Raw genomic sequence first — 11182 nt, forward strand, 5'->3', positions numbered from 1 at the left:
CTCTGTGTTTGGCACTTATCGGTGTAACATAACTCCTGAAGATGCCCCATGGAGGGGTGAAACACGTGTTGAGTGATTTGGCGGTGGCAGTTGTGTGATTCGTATTGTTTGCAGCATACGCATTTATCAGCGGGCTGGCGGGCGGTGCACTTTGTTGTACGACTACTACTGCATGTGCGGAATTGGCTAAATACTGGTCCTTTTCTTACTTAGGATTGACTTCCGCAAAGTAACGCCTGATTCCATTGAAAACAGTACGATGGTCTTACATTTATTCTTTTCACTGTGTCTCAAGTCACCATACCATCAGGTTATTAGGTGATTATGCGATATTTTTTGTAGTTGTTGACTACGACTACGTTTCTTATTAGAAATTGATGAAATTCTTATTAGTCTAGCGGTATACGTTTAAATTAAAATAATGATACGACTAAAATTTAAATGATGATGAAGTTTCTCCGACAAGTGTTCTTTAAATTGTAAAAATTAAAATCTCTTTTGTCGAATTCGAGTTTGTAAAACGCTATAGTTTTAGCGCAAAGACGAAGCAGGCGACCTTAAAAGAAGACGCACAAAAATTTTAAAAACTCCCGTGAAACAGGCCGCCGGTTAAAACTGTACAAAGGTTCACAAAAAAATTGTAAACGTCGGAACGGAGAGTCTGTTACGCACATTTTCGCAGCCAAAAAGGAACGGCCGCGATCGTTAAGGATACAAAGCAGGACCTTCCGCGAAAGTGCATCCAGTTAATTAAAACCATAAACCAATTACCTTAATTACCAGCAAGTGGATATCGACTTATCCGCGACACTCGAGCGATGCATTCATTGTCCAAACGCCGCCGTACTCTAAAGATGTTTTAGTGTAATTAAAATATAATTGTCTTAAGGCATAAATGTCTAATTAACTTCGCTTTTTTACATTGTGTAAGCACCACATGTACCACACTATAAAATTTTAAGAGGATGTTGGTCCAATTCCTAGCGCATGTATTATGATATATTTAGTAAAACAAGTTACAATTAAGCAGCCGTTAGCAATTAAGTTACGAATATTTGTACAATACTCAACTGTATTAAACATTTTTAATTTATTACAGAGTATTTCACAACGTGCGTAGTTAATCCTGGTAGTTTTTGAAAATAGCCCAAAAAAAACAATAATAAAAAATCTTTTGAATTTCGAAAAAAATCATTTAGTAATCTTTCTACTTATATTCATACTATCATTCGCTGAAGAGTCTTAAGTTACGTATGAGTAAATAATTGTATAATTCTTAACGGTATTAAGCATTTTAAATTTAATACAGTGCTTTTGACAACAAACAAAGCTAGTTAGTTTAGCTAGATAGTTTTAAGAAATAGCCAGTTTAATAGTAAGGTTTAGAAAATGATTTTAAATTTCGAAAAAATAATTCTTTACGAATCATCTCATGTACAAAAGTTGGCGGGAAAATTCAAAATTAATTTGGGAACTACAGATCTAAAGTCTAAACTCTTGTTATAATTACATAATCGTAACCAGTGACGTCATCAAGATGGTTTTTCCCAATGAATTACATAACTTCTTTTAACCTTTTTTTTCCGCAATATGACCCAAAACCGAATACAAAACAGCTAAAACAATATTAACAGTGCCATATGTACCATTTGTTGACACAAAATTGAGTCACCGTCGAATAAAAAAAATGTAACAAACGACTTACAGAGGCTGCACACGTGTGTTCCTTTGGCTCGATATCTGAAAGAAAATTAAAAAAATTACATCTATTTTCTAAAATAACCTCAAAGTTACGTGCATTTAAAGTTCGAATTTGAATAAATGAAACTTATTCGTTTTTACTGCAAATACAAATCTGTTAACTGTAAATACTAGCTAAATATTTCTTGTCATTATGGCCACACAAAATTAAGGAAAGTTAAAAAAAAAGTAAAACTCTTCGTCGACTCTATTCCTATAGCAGCAAGTTAAATTGTCAAATAACGTGCCAAGTAACAAGAACTCGTAATCTTTGACCCCGTGTCTATTTGTCTGGATGTTTATTTGGCAAAATGTCATCATTTTTAAATAACTTCTTAACTAGTAAATCTTTTTTTTGATAAACTCATGAGGATTTACGCCTACACATTAATGGCAAAAGCAATAAGTCATTATTTGAACACAAATATCCGATTACTACATAGAATTTTAATTATTTAAATAAATTTAATAATCTTTTTGGATTCCTTTCTTATATTAAATAGTATATAATTTTAAATATACGTATACGTATATTTTCGGCGTCAGCCATTTTTTTTCCACTGTAAAAAGTCGGACTCGTCGAATCGTAAATATTTAACTAATAACTTCTTTCTAGATATTTCTTCAACATTTCTCTTTCCTTCGTTTAATAATTTATGTTTACGATTTATTGTAGAATTTAAAACATATGCTGGTAAAATGCAATTATAACCTAACATAACTTTTGATGTTACTTAATAGCTATTAGGTTCCGGAGTGAAGACCTAATAAATTGGATATATACCGCTTCCAACCAGTCTTATTGGAAATCTATCGAGGGAGGCTTATGTCGAACAGCAGACTGTACCAGAATTGCATTGTATTTAATGTTAATTTTTTGGATTTGAACAGGTAAGAACTGAAGAACACGCTTAATCACGAGTTAAATATAAATAAGTTAAGACGCATCCTTACGTTATGACTGACCAGATAAATTTTAGATTTTCTGGTTTTAACTCCTCGTTGCCTGTCAAGATTTATGACAGGAATGTCATGCCATATGCCATCTTCACTTCACATATAATCGATATGTTTGTTTGCAGTATCACAATCTTCATATCAACCGTATATAAGGTAAATAAAAATATTGTAATTAGCTGCGCCTTACCCGCTTCGCGTGGCCCGCACCATCCATTTTTAGTAATTTTAATATGCCAAAAAAAGATTGTCAAGTTTTATAAATACGATTATAACAGCTATGGACCAGAAATATGTATGTTTTATGAATGCCCCTCAACCTCTCTTGCAGGTTTAGTTTCGTAAAATCGATTCGTAGCTGACATTTACTTACTAAAAAATATTTCTACCAAATTTCAAGTCTCTAAACCTTATGATTTCAAAAATATTGTGATGAGTAGTTACACCTATTTCGCATTAACCTGTATAAAGTAAGTACTCTAAAATATGTTACAATTATTCATTTTTTTTCTATTAGAATGCGATAGCTAAGCATAGTTAACAATTATTAATTTTAACATGTACTAATCCGAATTTTTAAAACGCTTTTTCATACCATATTTTTATTATTATTTATAATTTCTGAAAATATTGATTTTTGAACTGCAGAAGAGCTATTCACCACCCTGTCAATCATAATAACAATCATGTGATTAAATTATTGTTTTTAACAATGGCATTGACAACGTTTCAATAAACATTACAATAAAGATTGTCACTGTAGTGTATTTGCTTTTAAAAATACATGGTATAGAATTAACAATAGCGATTTATTTTACCAAGTAGTTAATCTTAGCGAAGAGCTCTGCGAAGGATTTTAACTCGATCAACGATAGTTATAAAAATTGGACAACAAAAAGCGAATTTACTTATTAGACGCTCCGGCAGTAAGACAAAAATGCGTATAAAACACATTACGATGCGACCTTAACGTCTACGCCACCTGATGTGAGTTTTTTAGCTACAGGTGTGGTTTGGGCGCGCAAAATGGCGGCCCGGTGCTGCCACCTTGCGGGCGTGACAGGTGGCCACGCACGCGCCGACATTCGGCAAACGGAAATTCCGCATGCTGTCTATGATAACAATTACTTTAATTTCCAACCGTTAACAACATTGTTTATTGTTCTACGACATCTATATTCGCGGGCAAAGGTGTTTTAAATTGACAATACAAATAATGTTACCAGGTTCTTGACAAATGATGATTGCCATTTGGCACTTATAGCTTTACCGAGCTGGAGATGGCAGATTGTAAAAATATAAATACAATAACCTCAATAACTCTCCTAGAAATCTCTGCGCTTGTCGTTGCATTATTTATTTTACTGGATGCTTCCTAATATACTTATTTATTTATCAATTGTTTTATTTATCTTCATAATAAGGAATACAAAATATCAGATGATATAGATTACAAATGAAGAATGTACAAAGTGCGGCCTTATTGCAAACGGCGATTTTTTCCAGAAAACCATTGAATGGACTTTGTTAATAAGGATAAATATAGCGGGCTATTATTATGTGATAGAATGTGTTTGTAATGGATATACATACATAGCTTAGGCTAGTCGTGCACTGCCCGTTTCGCTAACATAATTAATGCTCTTAGTGAGTGGAATTTTGTAAAATCCTTAATTAATATCTACTCTGCAAAAAAAACATTCCTACATAAATTCAATTCTATTAACCATACCACTTTAATTCGAATTTGTTAAAAACTAGAAACAAATCGAATTTCTGTAATGAAATTCTATAATGGCATCCTTCAACTCAAAACTACGAGGGTTCCAAAAGCTCACAACAAACTAAGACGTAATTTTACCAAAATCCTCACTACAATAGTAAACAATTTCATTCCTAAGCTTTATAATTATTAAAAAGATACTTCACATTAGTCGTCATTCGATAACCAACCGCTCTTGTCGGTAACTAGCTCGGATCGTACATCACAGGGGACGTAACCCACCCCCCCACCTCCCTAACATGCTTGATAGAAGCGTTCCTAGAGTTTCTTCTGCAACTTCTCCCAGCGCTAACACTTTCCAAAGAAGTAGTAGTAGTTGTTATTAGCCAGGCAATAGCAACCGGCTAAGCCGAGGTGTAATCCTCTCGAGCTCCCTGGTGTCGGAATTCTAAGCAGATAATACCCAACGAGTGACAGCCAAAACCGAGGTGGTTACCGAAGCGTTCTAAGAGCTCGGCGGCCTCCTAATCCGGTAAAATAGTAGTATGTAGCGACCCAAGACGAGGCTCCTTCAGGACCCTACGAGCTTAGCTACTATAAAGGCCTTAGACTAGGCGCTCTCTGCGCCCTGCCACCTGAACCCCCAAAATCTGCAAATGCCATTTGACAGTATTTCCTTACTGTCGGTCAAATAAAATCACACTAGGACAGAATTTTTCAATAAGATTTTGTTTGATGAATTTCTTAAATTTATTACGAAACAATTTAGAGATATACGTAGGAGATATTGTTATATGTCGTACACAAAAGAGTGTCTATTTTTATGAATACGCTTATTATAAAATTGTTGCGCAAGTTCGTCTGCGATCCAAACACTTTGAAATTTTACTAGATTGGAATTGGAGTTGGAATGGATTAATTTTACAGGATTGGAATTATTCTGTATGCGCTGTATGTGCGCGTGTTAATGTGGAAGCAAATAAATTTTTATCTATCAATTTTAGATCAGCTTTAAATAATAAATTCTTTCATTATTTACCTTTATTACCGCAGAAAACAAAACTTGCAAGGTCACTGCATCCTGAAGCTGTATCGATTATCTTTTAAATTTTAAAATTACCTGTTATTCCGTGTAACGTCAGAGTAACAGGCTTATTAAAATTGAATAAATTGATTATATAAATCATTTATAACGATGCAATTAATTTTGAAATACCTTTACTGTAAAAAATTAATGTCAATATTATATATTCGAAATATTGTTTATTTGTGTTGTATTAATTAAATATTAAGGGTGCGAAAATGAGTTAAAAATAGTTTTAACGAAGAGTAAAAATAGCGTTTTTAATCAACTGTTTTGTTTATTTTATTTTTCATCCAGCTATATTTACAGCAGCGAATTCAGAAAATATTTTTTGTGCGGATTTTGTACTCTGTCGTGTTTGTTACGTATATGGTTTCAATTGACCTTGGTACCTACTTTTTAAAATTTTAATTCATATTAATCAAATAAAATACTGAAAGAAATGTTAAGTTATAAAATTAAGTCTAATAAAAATTTAAAATCTAATGTACTTTTACATTTATGTAGTAAGTAATGTCTCATGTGGGGAATGTTACAGGATGATACAGGTGAAGATTGTCTCCGAAACTGTTCACTGCAGCCATGAAAGATGCCTTTAATGTCCTGGAATGACAAGGATTCAGCATTAATGTCAGCTTCAAATTCTTCACTCATAGATTTGCTGACTACATAGTTTTAATTGATTTGGCACACGATTATAATCACAGGATTAGGAGACTGGTAACCTCTCAGATGCGGACCCTTCATAGAGTGTCTTGGCTGTCACTCTGTACGCCTTTGGCATGTTCGACTCAGTCGGTTGTTTTTGCCTTACTAGCATTAGTGTTACTTCGGAAAGCGTTAACCCTGATGGAAGATGTGGCGGAAGTAACTCCAGCAACGCTTCTTCTTTAGTATTCTTCTCGAGGCGCACATATGTGATCACTGGAAACGAACCTGTGTGGATACAGGATAAAGAAATTATTCGGTCGCCGATCTTCAAGTACGCGTACTTACGCGAGCGTCACAAAAAATCAACACTTATATTTAGATACATCATATAATATTTCTGTAGTGTTGCCACTATCTAGAATTAGGGTTAATATTGAAACCGCAACCTTAGAGTTTTTATTACAAAAAATCGAGTGCCAAGTGGAACCGACGATAAATGTATTGGCACGAATCGATTATGCAACGGGTCAGTGATTTAGTGCGAGTCAAAAGCAGCTAGCTTGCGTTGCGGACACCGCCGACAACGCGGCGCCCTCTTCGGTCGATACCGCCCCTACCATTTGAAACTCGATCGTAACTCACACCATCCCACTCGAATTAACCAAAATTCAGAGTGATTAGTTAAAGGTGTAAAAGTTTTAATTGGGTGAATGCATAGCACACTTAGCTTTAACGCTATTAAATATACACCTATCCCCCGATTTACACGATAGATACGTTCCTGAGAAAAACGTGTAAATCGAAAATTAAAAATTTTCAAGTCAAAACCGTGTAAATCGATGATTGTGCTATTTAACAGTTGTGATTTTTTTCAATATATTTAGGCGTACACAGAAATAAAAAAAAATGCATTGACAAGTTAAAATATATAACATAATACGGAAACACTGTTTTTTTAAATTTAATTACAATTCATTAAACAGAAAAAAAAAAGAAATTACTCTCATTCTTTTTTTCGGAATCGAAAGTCCGAATTCACTTTCATCACTCGAAGTTATTTGTGCTGTCGATTCGATATTTGAAGCAGAAATATTTACATTATGAGAGATGGTAATAAAATCGGTTATTAAAACAAAAAAAAAACTTATTTGGAAAACCGTGTAAAAGCGAAAACGTGTAAAATAAGTACCATGTAAATCGGGGGATAGGTGTATTTCCAAACCCAAAGTATAAAGAAATCACTATGAAATATGTTACATTGATTTATAATTTCTATTGAAACGCGACAGGCGAATAAATTCTCTTGTGAAAAGTCTAAAGGAGGAGACAGCAAACAGTAATTATTATTAATGTGTAGTTATTCCATTTATTTGAAAGCGTATCTAACATTCATCATATCTAACATTAGATATTTATTTTTTTAAGATTTGTAAGTAAATAACTTTATTCATTCATTCAAATGCGTGTCATATTGTATGTTTAAATAATAAAATATTTAATTCAGAATTGTGCCAATGGTAGGGGACGTTAGTTGTGATTCCGCCTGTTGCCAGATGTTAGTTTGTTTACTTTCCTTTGTATAAAATACATATGGCTACTGCAACGGCTGCACTGACTCGCAACGTATCTTGTTGCTACAATAAACCAAATAAATAATATGTTATTTGATTTATGTAAACGAAATAATGTAATTTTCTTACGTACAAGCGCAACAATTCACATCTGATACGTTTTGTTTCGACGCCTTCGCATTCTTTTCCTGTCAGCAACTAACAAACAAAGTACACGCGTTTAGAAATCATAAATTGATCTTTCTTAAACATCAAAGTCCGAAAGATTTAACCATAATATCAAATACAAAGCCATTACTTGATTGCATTTAGCAATATATTTTGTGGTTATATAGAAAAGTAAATATTATCAAAGGTACTTTTATTTATAAATAAAAATAAGCAAGACGTATCACTAAATATAAGACGTAGTGGTAGAAGTAAAGAGAGTTCTTACAAGGCAGAAAATTTATACAACATTACCACTGGGGATAGATTTGACTTTAAAAAAACTATAATGTCGTAGCCGTTTACATATTTTCACTGCAAGGCATAGACCTCCCCAAAACATGTCTATGGGGGATATACGACAATCCGCTTACTTGGATGGCGATCGTTGTGTGGTATTATGGTACGCAGTGGACGCTGCCACCCATCCTCTGAAAACTTGTTTGTGAGCAGTGACAATCTAGACAAATATTTAATGCATAAAGTGTGAAGCATTGACCTACGATCGCAAAACTCAAATCCGACTACTTGGCCATCACTCCTCACTTTTGTATGTATTCAATTAAAATCCAAAATTATAATATAAATAAACTAAATGAAACTAATTTTAGAATTAAAGAGTTTTTACCTAATCGAAATATGTGGAACTTGGTCTGTTGATTTATTTCTTCTTCTTTTCAGCCGATGGACGCCCACTGCAAGGCATACGCCTCTCCCACTCTACGATAAAAGGTCCTGCGCTGTCTGCATCCAGTTACTTCCTGCGACCATAACTATATTCGCTCCACCTATAGGGAACTTACCCATGCCTCGTCTACCGGCTCGAGGTCGCCACTCGAGAACCTTTCGGCCCCAACAGCCATCGGTTGCATGGGCGAAGTGGCTACTGCCACTACGTACGTGCAATTCTTCGAGCTACATCGGTAATCTTGGTTTGTCTGTGGATCTCCTTGTGGCGTTCAGCCCCTTCTTACACTCGGTACATCTCATTCTCTCTCTGATGCGCCGCGCTTCCGAGCAGACCTGTCGCTTCAACCGCTGTTCAATAAAGGAAATACTTGTAATTTAGATTGAGGTTTATTGTTCTGTGATATTATAAGTTTAACTATCCGGCAAGTGTTTTTCTTTACATCGAATTATCTTTCACGGGACGAGGGGCCCGTACTAACGACTACCCCTCATCCTCATTTCTGATTCGATCTCGCAGCAAAACTCCTAACATAGTCCTCTTTATTAAGGCTCTACTGGTTAAAGTAAGGTGCTTAATAAAGCCTACTTGAAATAATAAGTATTAGCCTCGTTGTTTTATTAGCACCGAATTGTGTTCATAACGGATTAATTGCAACGGTAATAAGTGGTCGCAGTCATGCAATATTTGACAGTCTGCCAAGATGGCGGACTCGGGCGACGAAGGACAATTTATAATTAATCAACTCGCACATGGCCAATTCGTTACGCGCAATTCAGTTTTAATTGTAATCTTATTAAATTTTATTACCGGATCAGAGCGATTGTTGACGACAATTACTCGATTAATTTGAAAAGAAAATCCTTAATCAATCATCTATACAATAGGATGATTGACAAGATTTAAAAGCTTTTAAGGGGTATATGTATAGTTCATTTGTCAATCAAGCAATCAATTTAAAATATGTGACATTAATTATTTTTTTTTCTGTTGGAATGGGACAGGCACATAACTTTTTATTAACTTAATATTAACATGGTGTAATCCGAATAATAAAAACATTATTTTTCTTACTATATCAATATTGCATCATCATAATGCTATAACCAATCACCTTGTATTAGCTTTTGTCACGAACGACATTATAAAAATGTAATTAAAACGTAACGTAATATTCCTATTATATATTTCACATGACTTTCTTCATAATAATTATCTTTTTTTTAATAACGATAAGAATATACATGAACTGTCGTATAAGCAACTGTAGTCGTCCTGTCTCCTAAGACCAGGGAGACCACCAACATCAGTAGACCACGGACTAGACACACGCATACAAGAGGGAAGCCAATAGGGAGAAACTTAAGAAAAAAGGAAATAAATAATCAGCGAAACGGCGTAACAGCTCCGGAATAAGAGCGGCTTTCCTCATCACCACCCGGAAGGATAAAGAAACCGGATATCCGAGTTACACAGATGCGTCACATAATATCTAAGTGACGCACGAGAAGGTGCTGAACTAGTGGTGGGAGAAATCTTAATTCTAGCTCGCAGATTAGAGCTCAGAGCTAATACACAGGCTACCAAACAAGGCTAACAGGCAGACATCTAAAACTAAAGAGAGATCAACTTTCGATCAATAATATATTGATGAAACGTTGACGTAATTGCGTAGTTCACAAAATACTTCGTCGTAAACTATTGAAATAAACGCAAAAATAAATAAAACTTATTTACACTCTTTTCTTAACAGTTTTTGCATCAGTTTATATTATTTGAAACACAACTGTCTTAGTATTTAATGTTAATAATAATTTTAATCATCATATTTTATTAACTAACGTTGTGTCTAAATTTTGCTTATATTTTTACTATCGTACTCGTGTACCGGATATCTTTAATTGTAGGGCACATGTACTGAATAAACCTTATTGTAAAATTTCTTCAGGTTATTATTCACTTGAACATTTATAATAGCTACTTGTGTGCGTTATAAGAATGTCAAAAGACCCCTGTTTGGTAAAAACGAATCAAATTGAGCTTTCGTATCACCCAAAAAACTTACTTTCTGAACCGTGTGTCTCGAGGTAAATAACTCCATATGGCTGGCTACTGGTGTCATATTGTAAAAAGCTAATCATTACTTGCATCATTAAACTAAAGCTTAATCATAAGTAATATCAACATCGAAAACTGTCTTATGATAATTGTAGATATGGTGCAAATTGCGTTTGGTTTAACCAAATAAAAAAATTTAATGAGAAAGTTATGCAGGAGCATCCTTATGGTACATGAGAGCTTCTCATCCGCAGCCGGATATGTGGACGTTAAACTCTACTCTAACCTCCTTGGCCACCAAATTCAAATTTTGGATGATCACAATGATTGTTAAATGTTCAAAATGACATATGTCCTGGGCTGGCATTAGTGTGCGACATTTACTGCTATAACGCGGGGTCACGTGGCGCCCAAAACAAATGATCCACAACGGCCTTAAGGATCTGAAGTGGAGACCATGACCATGAACCTGCGAAGGAGGACCACCTTATGGGTGGACCGGT

Source organism: Battus philenor, unplaced genomic scaffold, assembly GCF_028537555.1.
Source record: "Battus philenor isolate CCGP_79_NKW_IND1 unplaced genomic scaffold, ilBatPhil1.0.hap1 SCAF_15, whole genome shotgun sequence".
Classification (NCBI taxonomy): Eukaryota; Metazoa; Arthropoda; class Insecta; order Lepidoptera; family Papilionidae; genus Battus; species Battus philenor.